This window comes from Ursus americanus, chromosome 11 (assembly GCF_024610735.1).
Source record: "Ursus americanus isolate L20-20 chromosome 11, mUrsAme1.1.p, whole genome shotgun sequence".
In the NCBI taxonomy this organism is placed as follows: Eukaryota; Metazoa; Chordata; class Mammalia; order Carnivora; family Ursidae; genus Ursus; species Ursus americanus.
This window is the reverse complement of record NC_142137.1, coordinates 70,980,161-70,998,904: the sequence shown is the minus strand read 5'-3', so window position 1 is coordinate 70,998,904 and position 18,744 is coordinate 70,980,161. Positions and strand designations below refer to the sequence as shown.

The 18,744-nt window shown below is 45.6% G+C and overlaps 1 long non-coding RNA gene across 1 annotated transcript in view; it reads left to right on the top strand.

The window, feature by feature from the left end:
• The window catches only part of LOC148109294 (uncharacterized), an 18,938-nt gene extending 194 nt beyond the window's left edge, over window positions 1-18,744 (top strand). Inside the window, exons 2-3 of the long non-coding RNA XR_015726166.1 lie at window positions 215-15,287; window positions 16,442-18,744. This is a non-coding gene — a long non-coding RNA (uncharacterized LOC148109294). The remainder of the gene's footprint in view (window positions 1-214; window positions 15,288-16,441) is intronic.

The following is an 18,744-nucleotide window of genomic DNA, read 5'->3' as shown; positions in this document are numbered from 1 at the left end:
TAGTAAATGCCACTGAATTATATACTTTAACGTGATTAAAATGGTAAGTCTTACGTATATTTCATCACAATTTTAAAAAATCTTGTTCATACTGCCTGTCTTGTGTATTTGTATACAATACTAAATATAGACGCAGCACTCATATGGCTAGCAGCAACTCAGAAGAATGCAGAAATCAGTCAAATATAAAGTGTAAAGCAATTTCATTCCTTAGGAAACTACAAGATAGAACAAAGCATATACATCCTTTGCCAGCTGTCTTTGGAAACCGGCTCTGTTTGCTCATGCGCAGAAAAAAGCCAAGCCCCGCGCTGATATTGACAAGAACAAGATGAATGACCCCCTGGAGACCATAGGGTTTGTATTCGAGTTTCCATCACCTTTTCATCCTTTTGTCCCCCATCTTGATTCACATGCAGATGAACCGAAACCAACTCTTCACTAAATAAGCTTTTCACTCCAGTTTGGAAGGTAGAGGGAACATCTAAATATTTATGAGGCTTTTCTCCCGGGTTTGTGATGCGCTCTTGCTGGATGTTGAGGAATTACGTTAATGAATGCGTGCCTGTGCGCACTGACACAGAAACCAGGCAAAGGGAAACACACACACACACACACACACACACACACACACAGGGCTTTGTCGGCACTCACCAAACAGTTCCCATGAAAAGGAAGAAAAGAGAGAGGGGGAGGAAGAGAGATTTAAAATCTGTTGCCAGGAGAGAAATAAATTGTAGGGCTCAACACAAAAGCAAGAACAAAGTTTCATCTTTGCTTTCTGGAGTTGCAAATGTAACTGTTGTTTCAAGTCGGTACAAATGTGAAGTAAAACATGCTGATTGATTGAAAAAGGAGAACGGGCTGGCCAGCTCTTCCCAGTGATGAAGGAAATGAAGGACAGAGTTTCAATATTGGAAATACATTGTTTATTAGAAAACAAAGAACTAACCAACATTTTCTTTTAAGCAGCGCTTTATACACTTTCCTTCAAGACAAACTATTTGGGTGTGAATCCATAAAAGGGTTGTCAGAGTTTTTATCGTACTGACCATATATAGTGTCTTTCTTTTCTCTGTCTTTTCAGCGTCTTGTAGATACTGTTTTCATTAGGCTAGCTAAATTCCACTTTAAAGTGAATTCACTTTAAATGTGTTTGCATGAAGTTGGATCTACTTATGACTTAGGCTCTAAATCATCTTTAATTATAGGTAATCTTTATGATATTTTAATAGGTAAAATAATATATTAGCACACTGGAACTGAAATGCAGACATATTAATGGCCTTAATATCACACTGCCAGAAAGTCATCTTTCCAGCCCTTTAATCATCCTCCTGGCCTCCCCTTTCCATCCTGTTCTCCTGTGAACACGGAAGACCAGAGCAGTCAGGGTCCCCACTCACCCAGGGCTCTGCGGCTTTGTAATTATCTTTAATACTTGTGTGTCACGATATGGGGCTTAAAAGGGTACTTTTTTCTTCTTTTTAAAAAAAAAAATATATTGCCCCTCAACTGGTATTTATTTTCATTTGTAGGTCATAATATACAAAAAGGCTAAGATTGTGTTTGTTGTTTTTGAGAATTCTTGCTTGATTCAAGAAATACTTAACCTGGCTCTCATCACCTATCTTGATAGGGTACAAGAAAAGTTAAGAAATCCTACCTCTGACCCCATACAGCCCACACTGCTGCTGTCTGTGGCTGAAGGAGGGAAACCAGAAACTAAATCTCCAACTTCCCTTTTAACATACGCACTTTTGTGACAAACTGAAAATTAGTTGTTGAGTGTTAGTATTTGTTTCTTTCACACTGGGATAAAATACAGAGCATAGTCTACTATTTCCCACTCCCCCCCAAAAAAAAAACTGGTTACTTGATTAATAGTTATTTGAAGTTCAGATAATAGTTGACTCTACTCTATTTATGTAATGGTTATATAATCTAAACATTACATATTCTCAGCTTAAACCAGAGGGTCTTTAAATCAGTGTCATCAATAAAAACGAAGACAAAACGTTCACACAGAAAATGTTAATGGTCTTTCATCTGAGACGCTGACAGGGAATGGCATTAACTCAGCATTATTCCATAGTCATCTATTACTTACTTGTCTGGATGAATAGGCACTTGGCTATGTCTGAGTTGAAAGAAAACTGTATCCAGGTTTTAAGGAAAAATTTACTGAAACCTTCACAAAATTGTTCCAGCTCCCTACCGCCAACAGCACTGAGAAAAAAATGCATTGTTTGGAAGGTATTCCAGAAGGGAATTTTGTATAAAACGTGGAAAATCAGTGTGAGTATTCAGTGAGTAAGTCCAACTTCTATCCCATACTTGAGGCTGCTGGAGCCCTGCAGAAGGCACCTGTCGCCCAGAGCACACCTAGTGTGAAGGGACCACCCCACACTCATCGCCAGGCCTAGGCTGGGACTGGCATCTCCCACCCACCATACAGTGGAAAACAGCAGGGCTGGCTGTTTAAGGGCCACAGGAGAAGGCCATGATCTGCATGGAGCTGAAGGTCTCCAAGAAAAGTTCCCTTTACTAAAAATACATTCCTCATCAGTGCACTTTTTAAGATTCCGGTTATTGATAAACCTGTGTATATCTGGGAGATGTCATCCGTTGTTAGGCTCTGACTGAAATTATTGTATTGGATTCACCTTAGCAGGGAAGAAAAAAACCCAACATATTTTAAAATACAGAATTGGGGTGCCTGGTACCTCATTTGGTTAAGTGTCCGACCCTTGATTTCAGCTCAGATCATGATCTCAGGATCTTGGGATTCTCTCTCTGTCCCTCTACCCTTCCCTGCCTCTCAAAAACAAAACAAAACAGGGGCGCCTGGGTGGCACAGTGGTTAAGCATCTGCCTTCGGCTCAGGGCAGGATCCTGGCGATATGGGATCGAGCCCCACATCAGGCTCCTCCGCTATGAGCCTGCCTCTTCCTCTCCCACTCCCCCTGCTTGTGTTCCCTCTCTCGCTGGCTGTCTCTATCTCTGTCGAATAAATAAATAAAATCTTAAAAAAAAAAAAAAACAGAATACACTAAGGGAGGAAGAGCTCAGGCCCTTGCAACAGTGTCATGTAGAGGAACATACTAGAATGTACTAGAACGTGCTAGAACAGGGTTCCCTGGGAATCCAAGATACCTTTTTGGGGTAGGGGGAGACTAGCACATACAGGTGACAGCTTGCAGGGTAGAGGAAGCTGAAGAAAAACTATGTACAGTGCAGAAGTTTTGTCCAGGAAAATGAAAATTATCTTTTTACCTGTAAATTTTTAAAATATGTCTTATCGATATAATCCACCATAAACAAAGCAAGTAAACTGATATTCTCATATACTAATGATAATACTAAAAATTCATAGGAGTTTTCTGCAAGATAACTTGTTACCATATATCATAGTATTTAGGATTTGTGTGCCTTGGGGCTATAATATCATTTCTGGGAATTTATTTTATATAAATAATCATAACTGGGCAAAGATATAGCAATATTATTATTTCTAATGAGGATTTAGAAGAAAGAAATTGCATTTTATTATTTATTATTTTATTATTTTTTCTTAGCTATATTTTCTATAATAAGCAAGAATTAATTATATAATAAGAAATAAAATTTGTTAAGAAAAAAAGTTTGTCCCCAATTAGCAAATTGCTTGGTGTCTCATGGACTGAGCGTCCTCTCCGGGAACTTCGTAGAAACTACTCCAGGGTCACAGAAATGCTCAGGTTCCAAGGATGCAGGGAAAAATTATGTGCCAATACTGTTAAGACAATGTGTCTCCTGACATTAAAATAAAACATGCAAAATGTCAGTGAAATGGTCGCATTTTGAGAAATGTAGACAAAATTGGACATTTTTAATTATTTCAAATAAAAATATATCTATTTCTGAAAACGATTTATAACTTCTCACTTGCTTTTTTAAATACAACCAAATTCACACGAAATGTGCAACACTTATCATTTACACTCTCAACAACTTGTAGACCTCCTCTCTCGTCTACCCTCTGCTTTTCGTAGAGCAACTTCATTACTGTCAGGTTTCCTCCAAACAGAAAAGCGTTGCAGGACGTCGTCTTTTCTCAAACCAGAACTGACCCGAATCAGTATTAAAACAGCAAGGAGCAAATGAGATTGTCTATATGAAGTCTTCCCTCAAAACTGAAATGTTAAAAAATGCCGGTTTTACATTCAGTGCCATTTTTCTCAAGGGTCTATCTCACGGTATAATTTGTGTTTCTCAAACATTTTCAAATATTTGATCCTTGAAACCTTCGCCCAACTCATTGCAAAGTTTAGAAATACTGCCTATTTCAGAATGTTTACACAGAGTTCTCAAACATGCTAGGAACAGGCCGACCAGCCCCAGCTGTTTTCATGGAAGCCGGGGGAGAGGCTCCTGGTACACACCAATCTTTGTCCAACCTGAAACTGTTACCGCCCTGCACTGAGACACATGCTTCACAGCTGAGCCTAAATCCAAACTGAATGAAAAAGTTTACTGGCCAAGTGGCAAGTGCGAGACTCCCCTGACCTGTCTTCCCTTTCCTCTGACAGTGTGGACACGTACTGACTTGTCCAAAAGAAAGGCTGGTTTGTAAGCAGGGAAGAGCTGTCCAAGAAGTATTCGCACAATGAGATAATCATTTTATTTTGCCCATACAGACAACCAGCAGTCAGTTCGGATGAAAAGAAAAAACAATTTCTTTTTAATATTTGAGGAGTTTACTTATTCAATTACCTGGTTTGTTTATACTGGTAAGTCGTCATCTGCATAGATGGGTCTTAAATCTGAAGTCTCATCATCTGAGGAAGATTTGCCATTGAGGAACGTGTTAAATTGTGATCACACGACTGTGATCAGTGTTTGAGCGTACGGTGGTACAGCTAACATCAAGTCATAAGTGCTCCAAGTGGCCGGTGGCTATCAGAGTGCCCTGGGCTTCTGTGTTTCCGTCCCTGACCCATACAATGACAGCAGTTCACCTTTGACCATTTTATATGTCGGATCTCCTGAACCAGCAACAAAAATCCAGCTTCAAAACCGGTGATCCAGCCTTGCCTCTGACGCCTGTCACCCCTGTACAGGACTGCACAAAGACGTGAAAACCAGAGCAGACCACGTTTGGAGCCCACCAACCTTGGCTACTTGCCTTCAAGGGATGTTTATGCCTTTTAGAGACTTGCTATAATTCAGCTTTGTTGGAGTCTTCTTTCCACCATGTTAGTGCCCACCATCAGTTTTTCCAGTGAACAATTCAGTGCCCATTCTTGGATTTTCTTGGTTGTTTAAACCCGTTGATATAAAAGAGAAAATGAGGAACAAGGCTTATGTAATCCTCAATTTTAAGCGTGATTCATCTATAAAATCATTCAGTCTTCCTAAACTATGTGAATGGAATTTGTTTGCATAAATCTTATTCCACCAAAGGCTTCTAAACTGTGAACTAATTACATGATCTAATTTTGGAGCTTTTCCAAAGTTAATCTCTAAATTAGTTATCTTTTGCTCTTCTTTTATGTGTCATCTTGCTTTTTCACATTTCATTAGGTATCAAAACCAAGAGAGACAAAGTACAAGCTATTTATATTTTATCAAGTCTCAAGATAATGGAAGATATTTTACCCCAGTTAGATCTGCAGAGGAGCTAGTGGGTCCTAAACCGATGTTTTGGCACAAAATTAAAGTACAAATAATCATGGGCAACGATATCTTACAACACTTTGTAAAAATTATCCTAAGAAAGACAGTTATTTCGCCGTATTTGATTTTCATTTTTAATTGAAATGGACCTTTTCCTGCAGGCATGTCTATGTGTGTTGTATGTATGTTCAGATGCACAGTGAGGTGTGGTTAGAAGGAGCATTGGGCGTTATGTCGGAAGCCATGGGTTCAAGCCCCGTCCCATCACTCGCTGATTGAGAACAGGGACATCACCTACAATTATGAACGTCAGCTGTCTCCTCTAAAGTTGGGGTTCACAGTTCTTTTCCAATCTGTTTCAAGGGCTTTTCATAGAAATCAAAGCAGATAGTATATGTGAAACTTTATTGATTACATGTACGGTCCTAATAACATGTACTGGTGAGTGACATAATTATACCAATAACTCAACATAAGATTAGGACCAACTTACTTAACTTTATTGAACCTTATTTCTTCTTATACAAAAGTAGATTATTAAAGGTTCATGGGGGTAGAAGTGACACTGATTGCAGGGTAATATTGAGGACAGCTGTGTTAGTTAGGACTCCTTTGTTTTTTTAAGGGACATGAACTCAACTTGAAATAGTTGAAGCAAAAAAAAAAAAAAAAGAAGTCTATTGAAAGTCTCAAGTAACCATGGAAAAGAAGCAACAGAGTCTCAAAAACCACTGGGACCATAAATTCGAATGCTGGGAAGATTCTCTCTGTTCTCACTGCATATTGTTTTTATTTTTCTTAAACCTCCTACACATGCCCGGGACACACAGCCACCAACAGCTCCTGCCCCCCAGCTCACCCCACACATCTCACAATTTTGCCCCAAGAAAGAAAATTAAAACTTGACCAAACTGCCCATCTCCTCATCCCAAGCCTGATCACAGTTGTAAAGTCCCCAAAAAAGACTCTGGTCGCCTCAGGTCAGGTCAGGGGCCCTGGCTGGGAGCGTTCACCAGATTCGGAGCGAGAGAGAAGCGGCTTTCCCCAAGAAGAGGTGGAGCTCCCGGCAAGGAGGGAAGGTCTGAAGCAGTCAGAGCAGTAAGTGCTCACCGAGCGTGGAAGGTTGGCCGCGCGCTGGTCTTTCCACCGCTCTCTGGAGAGGATGGCGTTGGGCTCACGGAGGCGGCTTTCTGTCCGGTGACACACAAAACCATCTCCTGCCTTCTGTAGTTGGCCTGAGGAGCAAGTGACAGAATCGATTCAGAGGCACCTTCAGAAGTTTCAAATGCCACCCCAGTAAGAGGTGGACTGACTAGTTCTTGCTCTGCATTGGCTCTGTACGCGAACCCCTTCCAGCGGCTAATCTCATGAAAGCACAGAACCAAGGATTAGAACCATTCTCTAATTCTATTTTGTTTGGAAACAGCACCATTTCAGAGCTTTTTTCATAGTTAAAATGTTATTCATCTCCTGTTAAATCATGCATGCGATTTACTTGGGGCAATTCCTGAATTTTTTTCAATTAGAAAAATGTAAATTACGAAATACATTATTCATCCTGTACACACAGTTGAGTGTGTTTTAGAGTATCACCTGAATAAACAGCACTAGAGTAACAACAAATAGAAACTCTTTGGTCCTACACTAGTTTAAATGTCCTCCCTGTTCCTTCTAGGTCTGTTTATAGGGCTTTTCCATTCCTGAACACTTCTCTCCGGTGACGTGTCAGCTCTGGGACCTGTTCTGTTGGGCGATGGCTGTGCCCGCCCTATGTGGTTATCCGTGGCCCAGTGGTGGGGACTTAGATCCCATTCTTCTGTTCCGTCAGGGTGTCCGCCAGATCCCGCTTCTCTGTGTGGCTCATGTGGGTACTGTCTAACCTCATTCTTTACTACCCATGCATGGGATATGTCCATCATGTCCTTCAGGCCCAGCGTGAACTCAGTGCTCTGGGAGAGATCTTATTCTGTTGTCCCTCCCTCGTTAAGAGTGCTTCTATATTGGGGTGAATATGTGATCCAAGCATATCCATTGGCACGGCTCAACAACCTAGCTTTGTACATCTTCTCCAGGTGCTACATGGATATGTTTTGTCCCCTCAAAGGTAAAACCTGAGTGAGTGCCAAGTTTCTTTATAGGATGAGTGCAGCGACCCGAGTGCTGCCAGAAGAAACGTATTTGGTATGTCATTGTAAAAGTAGGACGCACAGCCGCAAACTCAGCCAACTCCATCACTCCGCCCCACTCCCATGTGGACCTCTTACCTGATTGGGAGCTGGGGGTGGAAACTGCACTAGGTTTGCCCTGGCCTTTGTCCCCCTGGGCCTGGGCCGTGGGGCCGTGGTAGGATGGAGCATCTCCTGCCCGTGGTTGCAAAGGGAGAGCTAGAGGATAAATGCTGAAAATAATATTCTGGGCTGAGGGCCAAGGTCATGGCCAATGCGTGTGTCCAAACCATGTCATAAATTAAAGTAACTATTGGAAAACTGGGCACTGTGAGTTATGGAGCCAGAATGAGTGGTGCTGAGCCACCAAACAAGCCAAGAAGGAAGGGAGGAAAGAAATGCAGCAGACCACACTGTCAGAGGTCAGTTAGGCGCTCCTGCTCCAGGCTGGCGGGGCCCAGGAGGCTGCCAGGCCCCCAGAGACATGGTAGGCGAGAGCGTGCTTGCTCATCTACTGGATCATTCCATCTGCTCCCAGGGATCCTCTGAGTTAACTCTAACTTAAAGCTCTTCACAGATGGGCAAGAAATTCTATTCCTTTGTTATTCTGATCTCCAAATGAGCCATGATGCAGACAGAGGTTTAGCCACGTTACCTTTATCCAAATTGAAATCAGTCCCCATTTTTGCGTAGCCCTAGAGAACATCCAGAGCGCCCTGCCTGTCCGCAGAGAAAAGCCCTCACCGTTAAAAGTGCTAAGGCAGCCAGGCAATCAACAGTGCATGTACAAATGAGTTTGTGATTGCTTGCTTGCTCCGTGGGTGTGGAGGGGACAGGACAGTGTGCTATTCTGTGACAGTTTCCATACTTATCTAAGGATCCATACACTTCCTGCTCTTCCCTCCTCTTCCTGTTGGGACATTTTTGTACGCCCTCAATGCCGTAAGATTCCAAAGGAAATACAAGCACTTTATGATGATCCCAATCAGCCTCCAATTGCAAGGCCAGGCTTTCTGTTACAAATTCAATCATGTCATAAAGATTCACCCATACTCCTTAAAAAAAGAAAACTTCTCAAAACCCAAGCATAATCTGATCACTTGTACAACTTCATTGATCTGTAACTGCACACTTGTCTCCTACAATGGCCAAACCATATTGGTGCCTGTTACTCAGACACTAAATTGTTTAATTCCTTAGAAACATTTCTAACAGAAAAATCAAACGTATACGGCTACCCCAAATTCACACACATTAGTAATGCAGCTGTTTGGTGATCAAGTTATTCTTCCTGTGTTACTTGGCTTTGAAATGCTGATGCAACCCCCTTCTGCACAAGTTCCTGGGAAAAGCGCCCTCTCTCTGCTCGGCTCCTTTTTCCCCACCCTCGCTCCCTCCCCCTGGCAGAGGGGAAGTCAGGAAAAGAGAGAACTAAGGAGCCCACCTCCCTCACTGCCTGAACTATGTAATTGGATGGGGACCCACCTTGGCGGCAGTAGGTGGAAGCATCCAGGTGGCCCATGAATAATCCAGAGTCCGCTGTAATTTTCATTCTCTGGGCTTTCTAATGGGAATATAAAAATGTTTTGGATGCTGGAGGACAAGAAAGTAAGAAAAAGTCCTTTATACAAAAAAAAAAAAAAAAGTCTTCTTTATTCACAGCCTCACATCCATCAAGTGAAATTGATCACTTTTGTAAAACTCCTCCCTTTCTGGTACAAGTTCAAACCTGGCTGAGGATTATACTATTACCTGCTTTGTATCCAAGGATCTATATGTGCAATTTCTCTTCAACGTTTACTCTTTCTATCAAAATTTGAATGTGTCACTTAAAATGGGAGAAAGCACAAGATTCTTTTCCATGCAGGGACCAGAAAAAAGGAGTTAACTCGGGCACATCTCCTGGTAGATGATCCCTAGCACTGGATACCTTAACATCAAGGAGGAGAAAGGGGAAAGTGCCTCCCCTCCCGGGCCTGTAGTTTTGGAGAGAGACTCCTTAGGTTTGGTGGGGAGATAACGAAATGCACAAAGCAGCACCTAAAACGAGGGAAGGGAAACTTCTCCCCAGGTCGCCAGCACCAGGACTGCTGTGGGGGTCACGGGAACTATTCCCGAGTGCACCTCGAGTGCTCTCCGGGCTGCATTAGTTTGAGTGAATGCCCACTTCGTTGCCCCAGGATGAGGAGACTGACTGGCCTGAGGGATGGTCAGGTGTTGGTAGTAACTTTCTTTGGGGAGGTGGAGCCGCTGCCAGAGAGACAGAGATTGAAGGCCATTTGCTGAAATGCTAAGCACATTGTATGTGATGAGTAGAGACCCCCGTTCTAGTCTGTCTCTGCAAGCTGTGACCTTGGGCACCTCACTTCCCAGCATTTTACTTTCCTTACCTTTACAGTACGCGAATTCAATTATATTTTCTCGAACATCTTCAAGGTAACATCCTGTCATTACAGCAACCAAGCCCAGCAAGAATGCTGTTAGATTATTATGTGACCGATGCATTGTCAAATGTGCACTAAAGAATATCCGGATTCCAATGGCACCTTAAGCATGACTTCAGTATCATTTTGTCAGGTAGCCTTTAGGAATATCCTGAACTAGATCTTTAATAGCAAACCAATAAAACCCATACAGCCGAGGAAATACCGTATTATATGAACAAACTAGATTCGAACACTGTATGTAAACCCTCTTCATCCATGTCCTTAATTAATCTTCAAAACGAGCCTGTGAAATTATTACCATACCCATTTTACAGATGAGGAAAGTAAGTCTTAGAGAGAATAAGTAAATTTACTCCTAACACCCTGCTCAGTCTCTAAGTCACATTGCTTAACTACTTACTAATATTTTTAAATACTACACTCTTGCCCACTCACTAGGAAATCACAAAAACCTGCAGTAAAAATAATGGCAATAATCGCTTCCTCCAATGTAGGAAATTTGGTTCAATTATAGATCTTTTCTTGTGCTCAGAATAGGGCCTGCACAAAGGGGATTGTCACTAAAAATTGTCAAATGAAAAGTAACCACCCTTTGCGGGCAAGTTTCCTGTCTTCTTGGTATTACTGTCTGCAGAACAACACTGTCCAGTAGCATTTTTTATGGTGATAGAAATGTCCCTTATCTATATTGTCCAATTGGTAACCATGTATGACTCCTGAGACCTTGATATGTGGCTAGTGTGGCTGAGGAACTAAATACTAAATTTTATTTCATTTTAAGGAATTTAATTTTAAATAGCCACATGTGACTAGTGGTCTCCATATTGGACAGTAGGAGTCTAGGGTAGAATATGGGTAAAATGCTTACCATACAGGAAGACTCTGGGTTTCCCAGTGAGAAAACAGAGATGCTTTGAGGTTGGTGTCTCGCCCAAGGACTCATGAACTGGAAGGGCTAGACTCGTGATTCAATCCTGAGTTTTTCTGACTTTGCATTCGAACACTGGTGCTTTACCATCGGAAGGGCCCACAGGGCTTGCTTATGTCCAGTTTATCTGCCTTGTAAAAAGAAAGCAGACGTAGCAACAGGCATGCAGTGGTATTATTATCATACACAAGGACAGGTGAATGATTGGGGGGGGGCATTCCAGCAATTGCTATGAAACAGCATTTCTCTCCTTCTTTTCATGGACTTCTCCCTAAGATGCCCTTTCAGACATTTCTTCCTAAGTGTCCTTGCCTGACAAGCTGTAGTATCACAGAAATACTGTTTATCAGTTTATGTACTGTATGCTTATCTGTGCTTTATACATAAAACTAACGTGATTTTTGATCCCTAAAACCAATTTTCATCACCTTGTTGGGGGGAGGGCTGATATCACCTTGGCCGAGAAAGTCCTAGAATGAATGAACTCTTCTCGACTCTGAAAAGAAATCAAGTGGAAAAAGCCTGGGCTCCAGTCAGGCAAGCCTTCATTTTAGTCCTGCCTCTGCCTCTTAGGAAATCAGTTAATCTTCTTAAGCCTCTGTTTTGCTCATCTGTAAAATGGGGGTAAAAATATTCTCTCCCCCCTTGAGCTGTTGGGAGCATTACACGAGGTAATGAACATTCACTAAGAGTTTGTGGCATTCAGCAGGTGCTCTCTAAATGTTAGCCAGTTTCACTATTTTTATTAACACAGGAACATTCTGGCAGTGCGGCCAGTTTTCAAATCTCTTGTTTTCTGGAGGTTGCCATCTTGGATTCTTTAACTTTAAGAAGGGGCTTTTTACTGTCCAGGAGCAGCCGCTTCTTTCGGGGTGAAGTTTCTTAAGAAATCTTACAGGATGTCTTCCTCATCCAGCTGAAGTTACATCTTCCAAACACTCGTGGAGGCCCTTCAGAGCTGAAGAGGCTGAGATCACAGACAGCATTTGCCTGATATAATATATGCACAGTAACACAGTCTTAATTAGATGTACATGTCTCTGAAGATATAAATAAATGCTTCCTTTTTGATATGTCTGATTTAATAGCCTAATAACAGGGGAATGTTGCTGAAATATAATTCAGGGGGTGAGGGAGAAATTAATAAACTCAAATATTTAAAGCTCAACAGCAATTAACAACCCATTTAAAACAAATTTCCGAATTTTAATTTTATTTATCCTTATCCAACCAGGACTAAGCCTGGGGTTCATCATTATTCATTTTCAGACCTAACAGGGTGCTCTGCCCTTTGCTTGGGAGGCGCTTTCAAATTCCATTATGCAGGGGCAGCCGACCATGAAGCGGGCCGTGGCGGAGGGTGGAAATTCGAAGTCCCACCTGAGTTGCCGGGGGCTCAGTGTTTCCCATTTCCCGTCTACTGTGTTTCTTCTCTCACTTCTTCGGAAATTGGGTATTAATCTTGGTGCTGCAGGTTCAGCTACACACGTACACCCATACACAGAAACAGAACACTGTTTTCTGTCCCCATCAGAGAACGTCCACGTCGGTGACCTCTGGCCAGCTGAGGCAACGCCTGAGTTCGGACCTCCTTCGTGCGCACCTGGAGGGGGTCTGAAGGTGAGTCTCCAACATGTGTACTTAGTCATCATCCTGAAGCGGAATCCCCACCCCTTGGGATGAGGGAGAGTGGGGGGGGGGGCTCTGCGATTCGGTGTTTTCCCCGTTGGTACCTGTGTCTGCCGGGCCGAAGAGGGAGGAGATCGGCAGGTGCGTTTGGAAGGCGGGCACGTTAGCAAACGTGCAGCGGAGACGCTTCCTGGAAGAGACTCAGTCCAGTGTGGGGTGTTGGAAGCACACAGGGCTGTTGAAAGTCGGGTTTTCAACAAGAATGTGTTCTGTCCCCCGTGCGGGACAGCTGGAGAGATGGGTCGGGAAGGGCCACTGTGAGAGGGCAGATGAAGAGCGTCTGCACGAGCTCAGCGCTCAGTGTGTGCAGAGCTTGAAGACCGAGAGAGCCTTGGTGTGGCCCTTGTCGCCAGGGCTGCACCCCCGCCAGAGACAGGGCCCCGGCACCTGCTTACGTCCGACAAACCGCGGACCCCTTCTCCGAGAACCGTCCGCACTGCCCCAGCGGGCGCGCTTGCCTCGCTTGCACTGCCTGATGCTGCGCATTCGGCCTCAGCCCGCGGTCTCTCCCGATGAGCTTCTCTCGCCCAAGAATTTGGAGCTGGAATTAGAGCTGCCGACTCTCCACAGCTCTCTCGACAGAGGTGAGGCCAATCGGGAAGCCAGAACTGATGTGAGGCAGGTGGGTGGCCTTCGTAAGCTGTCTCACAGAGGCAAGGAAAGCCGGTACAGAGAAACGAAAAGAACCGTAAAAAAAAACCTTTGATAAGCTATCAAGTGACTGCCTGCGTTCTGGACGCTTCTCAGTATCTGCTCTTGGCCCTCCGTAGGACCTGACTGCGCTTTTGGCCCTTGGGGTCCATTCATCTGCAGAATAAATGCCTCTTGCTTTTTGCTGGAACTCGTGTGGGTCATGCTCTACGTACCAGTGAAACGCTGAAATAGTCACAGTGACCGAGGAGACCTGTGGACGTCACTGGCAGCTCCGGAACACAGCAGAGGCAGGGGACCCGGACACAGTGCACCCCAGCACATAGGCGGCTTCTCCACCCACAAGCTGTAGGGAAGGTAGGGGACAGGGCCCTCGCGCATCGGATGAGACAGTGGAGCGGCCACCCTCCCCAAAACCCCTTCCAGGATCAGAGGGCGGCCAGCAAGCAGCAGTCCCAGGATCATAGGCTTTCCATAGAAGGTGGTGGGCTCCTGCCGCTGCCATCACAAAGGACCACAGAAATCTAGTTTCTCACGGCTCCAGAGGGCAGAAGTCCAAAGTCATAGTGGCAGCAGGGCTGTGCTCCCTCAGGGGCTGTAACCACGCTTCTCTTCTCTGCCTCTTCCAGCTCTGGGGACTGCAGGTTCTCCTGGCTGTATGGCTGCACCACTCCTGCCTCCACCCCCATCCCCACGTGACCTTCTCCTCTTCTCTCGGTCTCTCCTCTGGGTGATTCTTGTAAGGATACTTGTCACCGGATTTAGGGCCCACCCTGGGAAGCCAGGATGATCTCATCTCAAGATCTTTAATTTGATCACATCTGCAAAAACCCTTTTCCTAAATGGGGTCACATTCACAACTTCCTGGGGTTGGGATATGGACCTATTTTTGGGTGGGCGGACATGTGTTTGGTGGGCTGCTGGTCAACACACTGCTGATGGTAAATGGCAGAGGGAATGTTCGTGGTGCAACATGGAATTCCTGCATCTTTCCTGTTACTTCATGGTGAATGTTGGCTGTTTTTCTTTTGATTAAACTTTCTCATGCTACATAATAGCCAGCCTATTACTAGAGGAGGATTCTGTGCCAATCGGTCTGGCTGCTCAGGGGAGAGAGGCACCCAGGTTCCTTTGTGGAGTCTGAGCCCCAACAATAAGATATTCCAAAGGGTGCCTGGACCAATCCACCTACAGGTTTTGTTTGTCTCATCTTAGCACTGAAGCTTGAGGCATGATGTCTCCCTTGAGGAGCTATGGGACAGGTGCAGAGACATGGAGACAAAGCCGCCTGACACTGGCTTGGGGGTGGGGGTGGGGTGATCCGCAGGGAACAAGACCCCGGCAGCTTCAGGCAGGAGATGAGCAATTGGCCAGTTGACGGGGCCCGAAGGTAAATTAGTGGACCACGTTAAGCGGATGGAGTAGGGGAACCCAAGAAGGGTATGTTACGACTTCCCTGTGAGTTCAGCTTCTGTTTATTCAAACAAACTTAAGTGATAAAAAGATATTTGACAGTTGCTGGGGTGGCTCAGAGAATTAGCACAGGAACCAACGATCCACTTCTGGAACCCACACAGCATCCGGAGCAGATGCCGTCACTGAATGCTGCCTTTTGCGGAACTCCATCATGGACACGTGTTGCTCTGACAATGCCCGGGCTCGCTCTACTTTCATGTGCCAGATACCCAAAGGAGAATCTGGCTCCAGCCAAGTGTGAGAATGATCAGCCATGGAACACGCCTGGCGACTGTGAGTTGGAGAAGTGCCCCCAGCTGAGGTCTGGGTGGGCGGGGGTGGCCTCGGGGCTGGACAGGCATAGGGTGGGACCAGAAAACAGGAGCAAAGAAGCCAACTGGGGGGTGCCTGGTCCAGAGTAGCACATCTCAAACCATTTTGTCTAAGGACCTCTTTACATCAAAAATTATAGAGAAATCCAAAGAGACATAAAGAGACAAAGAGATAAGTGGTCTATATCTATCAACATTGACCTATTAGAAATTAAAGCCAAGGCTTTGTAAGACACAAGAACACAAGCATGCATGCCCTTATTGTCAGCATGATGATGCCAGCACACCTGGGGCAGCCACCAGAAGACCCCACTGCATGCTTCTGAGGGGAAGAGGGATGAAGGTCAATAGCATCTTAGTGTTGTTATGAAATTAGTTCTGACCTTGCAGATCCTCTGAAAGGGCCCTGGAGTCCCGCTCAGTCCCTGACCACATGGGGAATGGCCGGCACGGTGGTTCAGGATGTGAACTCCAGGGCAAGACTGCCTGAGTTTGGAACTTGGCATCTGCCACTGCTGGCTCAGCAAGTTTCTCACCCTTCCCCCCCAGCACCTCCATGTCCTCATCTGAAAATGGGGCAACGGTGGTGACTCCTTATAGGGCTGTTGGGGGCACTAGGACACGGCCTGGTACCAGCATAGGGTCATGGCGCTTTGGCTCTGGTGAGGCACCAGTTGGGTGGGCTAGCTGGAGGCCCAAGGACTGGCCTTGGGATCCAGACTCAACACTCGGCCTCCTGGCTCCCAGAGGGGATCTAATACTAGGTACCCCCACCCCCACCCCAGGGAGTGAGCCCAGCTCTGGCCCAGGAGCCCAAGTGTAGCTGGAGTGTGCCATGGGGCCTCCGTGGGCTTTGTTCTCAGGAGTGGGTGGAGGAACAGCCCGTGGAGATAAGAGGCCGCCTGGCATCTCAGCAAAGGTGATTCTCAAAAAAACATCTTTTGTATGGTACCCATGGTTTGTACTGCTGAGACACCTATTTCTCTGCAGCAATCAATAGAAATGTGCAATTGGGCCAATTTATGAATATTTCATATACAACAAAATTTGCGTTTTTAATGCTCAAAAATAATAAAAAGTCTGTCAACACACCTCTGACCTCCTGAATCCTTCCAGGGCATCAGTTCAGTTGGAGGCCAGCCTTGGAGGCGGGTTCTGCCATCGGCCGGGGCCTGCCTCACCCCCACCTCTGTCTCCCTCCCGATCCAGCTCACCCACCGACACAGGACTCTACTAGCTTCCCGTGCACGAGAGGGATCATCCTGGATTGTCCATCAGGGGTTACTCTGAGGTTGGGGGGTGCAGGACCAACCCACAGACAGATCCATGGAAGAAGGAGCCCGGGGACAGGGGGTGATGCTGGAGGAGCTTGTCCACATACAAATGCCCCAAAAGCTGCATACTCAGGTCACGTGGACTGCCTTTGAAAATTGTCCCATGATAGGACTATGTCATTCCTACGTGAATAACTCCGGTAAAACGAGGATGAAAAAGGAAGAATGTATTTTACAAGTTCTGGTGAGTCAAGGGGGCAGTCCCCAAATTCTTTTTAAGTCTGTCTTCCCAAACGACACCGGGATTGGCTGCCTGAGGTCCAAGCGACAGCAGCAGGACCCACATTCCCCTGCCCAGGCTCTCTCCTCCTCTTGGGGCCCCACTGCCCACTCCCACCCATGGCTTTCTGGTTTCCTCCCTTCAATGGGGCAACTTTCAATCTGGAGCCATTCTTTTTCCTTATCGATTACTTATTGAGCAATAGCCATACTGTCAGTGCAGAGATGCCCATGGAGCAGCCCTGTTTCCCGTCACCGCCTCATCGGAAGTTCGCTTACTAACCAGAGTTATATTCCCCAGCTTTTACCGCGGAGTCAGCATGGAGCCGGAGGCTCAACCCTCACAATCCTGCAAGTTTAGAGCCGAAGGAGGTGCAGGGCCCTCTCCTTCAACTTCTAAGTTCACAGATGAGGACACGGACGGGAGGGGGTTAAGGACTGCCTCAGGGCTACCACGTGGATGTCCTGGAAGACGGTTCAGAGCCTGTGGCCACCAAGGACAAAGGTGCTTGGTCCCATCCCCCTCCTCTTTCACTGTATGAGCCTTTTGTTCATCAGCGGCCCTTTGGGCAGGTGGAAACAATCCATTTCTAGTTTTGTAAAATGTTTTGTGTCCCAGAGAGAAAGAGCTTTACCTAAATGAACAGGTGAGTAAATGTGTCTGAGAGAATGTTAACAGTAGTTATGCTCTTGTACCGCACGCGGGCCTCTCCTGTGCTTCCAAGTTCATTCTCGTTAATCTGCACTGCACTGAAGGCTTCTCCAACGCCTAACAGGTCAGCTGATAGGGATTCCGGAGATTTGTATAACAATAAGGGACTCTTGAAGGCCAAAGAATTCTCAAGACTCAAAGGAATGAAGTTACGAAAGTGGAAAATTAAACTCACTGCTGCTAAATTTCCACCAGGCCCTCCCCAAACCCAAAACTCCACCGTCTTTGGTGTGCAGGGGCCGGCCAAATGCAGCTGACTTCCTAGGACACCCACTGTGTGAGCACCTTGCAAAAAGGCTTCCCCTACTCCCAGCAGTGCAGAGTGCGAGGCCCGGAGCCTACAAGCTCTTCTCATCCAGCTAACTCTTCTCACCTGAGACCAGAGAGGTGAAGTGATTTTCTTCAGGTCACACAGCTAATGAGTGGCCGATCCAGAGCCTTTAGAAGCCCCTGGTCTTCTGTCTACTCACGGAGCCTGCTCCTCTTGTCCCCTTGCTGCTGGCAGACGGTTCAAAATCAGCTGTGACCTTGGATCTCAATGGCACCAGATCAGGAATCAGTCCTCTGGGAGCTGGTTGTGTCAGCACTGCTGAACTGGCCCACGCGTATGCAACCCTGCATGACAGAGACCTCAGACTCACACACCAGCTCCTCTCATCCCCTTGTTCGAAATTCTTCAGGGCCGATCCGGCTCATTCAAGCATCTCATCCTGGATTACACATACGTGCCGGTCTACCTAAAGCACTGATTTTAAACTTGTAGGGGAACGACACCTTACTTAATTTTTTTTTAATTTTAATTATGAAGAGAAGGAAAATTGAAGATGATACAGGAACTTGGGCTCTCTCAGGCTATTGCTTCCCAATACGGTGGACTGAGATAGTTTTCCTCTAACATTAGGGCTACTTTAGGGCAAGTATAAGGCGCACAAAACAGGACCAAAACTTAGCTCATGATAGCCGACAAGGTTTTTCACAATTTGGCCACCTCCAGACTCCTTGCCCTCGCCTGTAAGGGCACGAGGCCACGCCGAATCCGCTGGGATTTCCCAGACATGCTGTGTGATTTCCTGCCCCATGTGCTCGCCCTCCTGGCGCCCTCAGTCCACTGAGTCTCAGCCTGGGCACTATTGACATTTGGGGCTGGATGATTC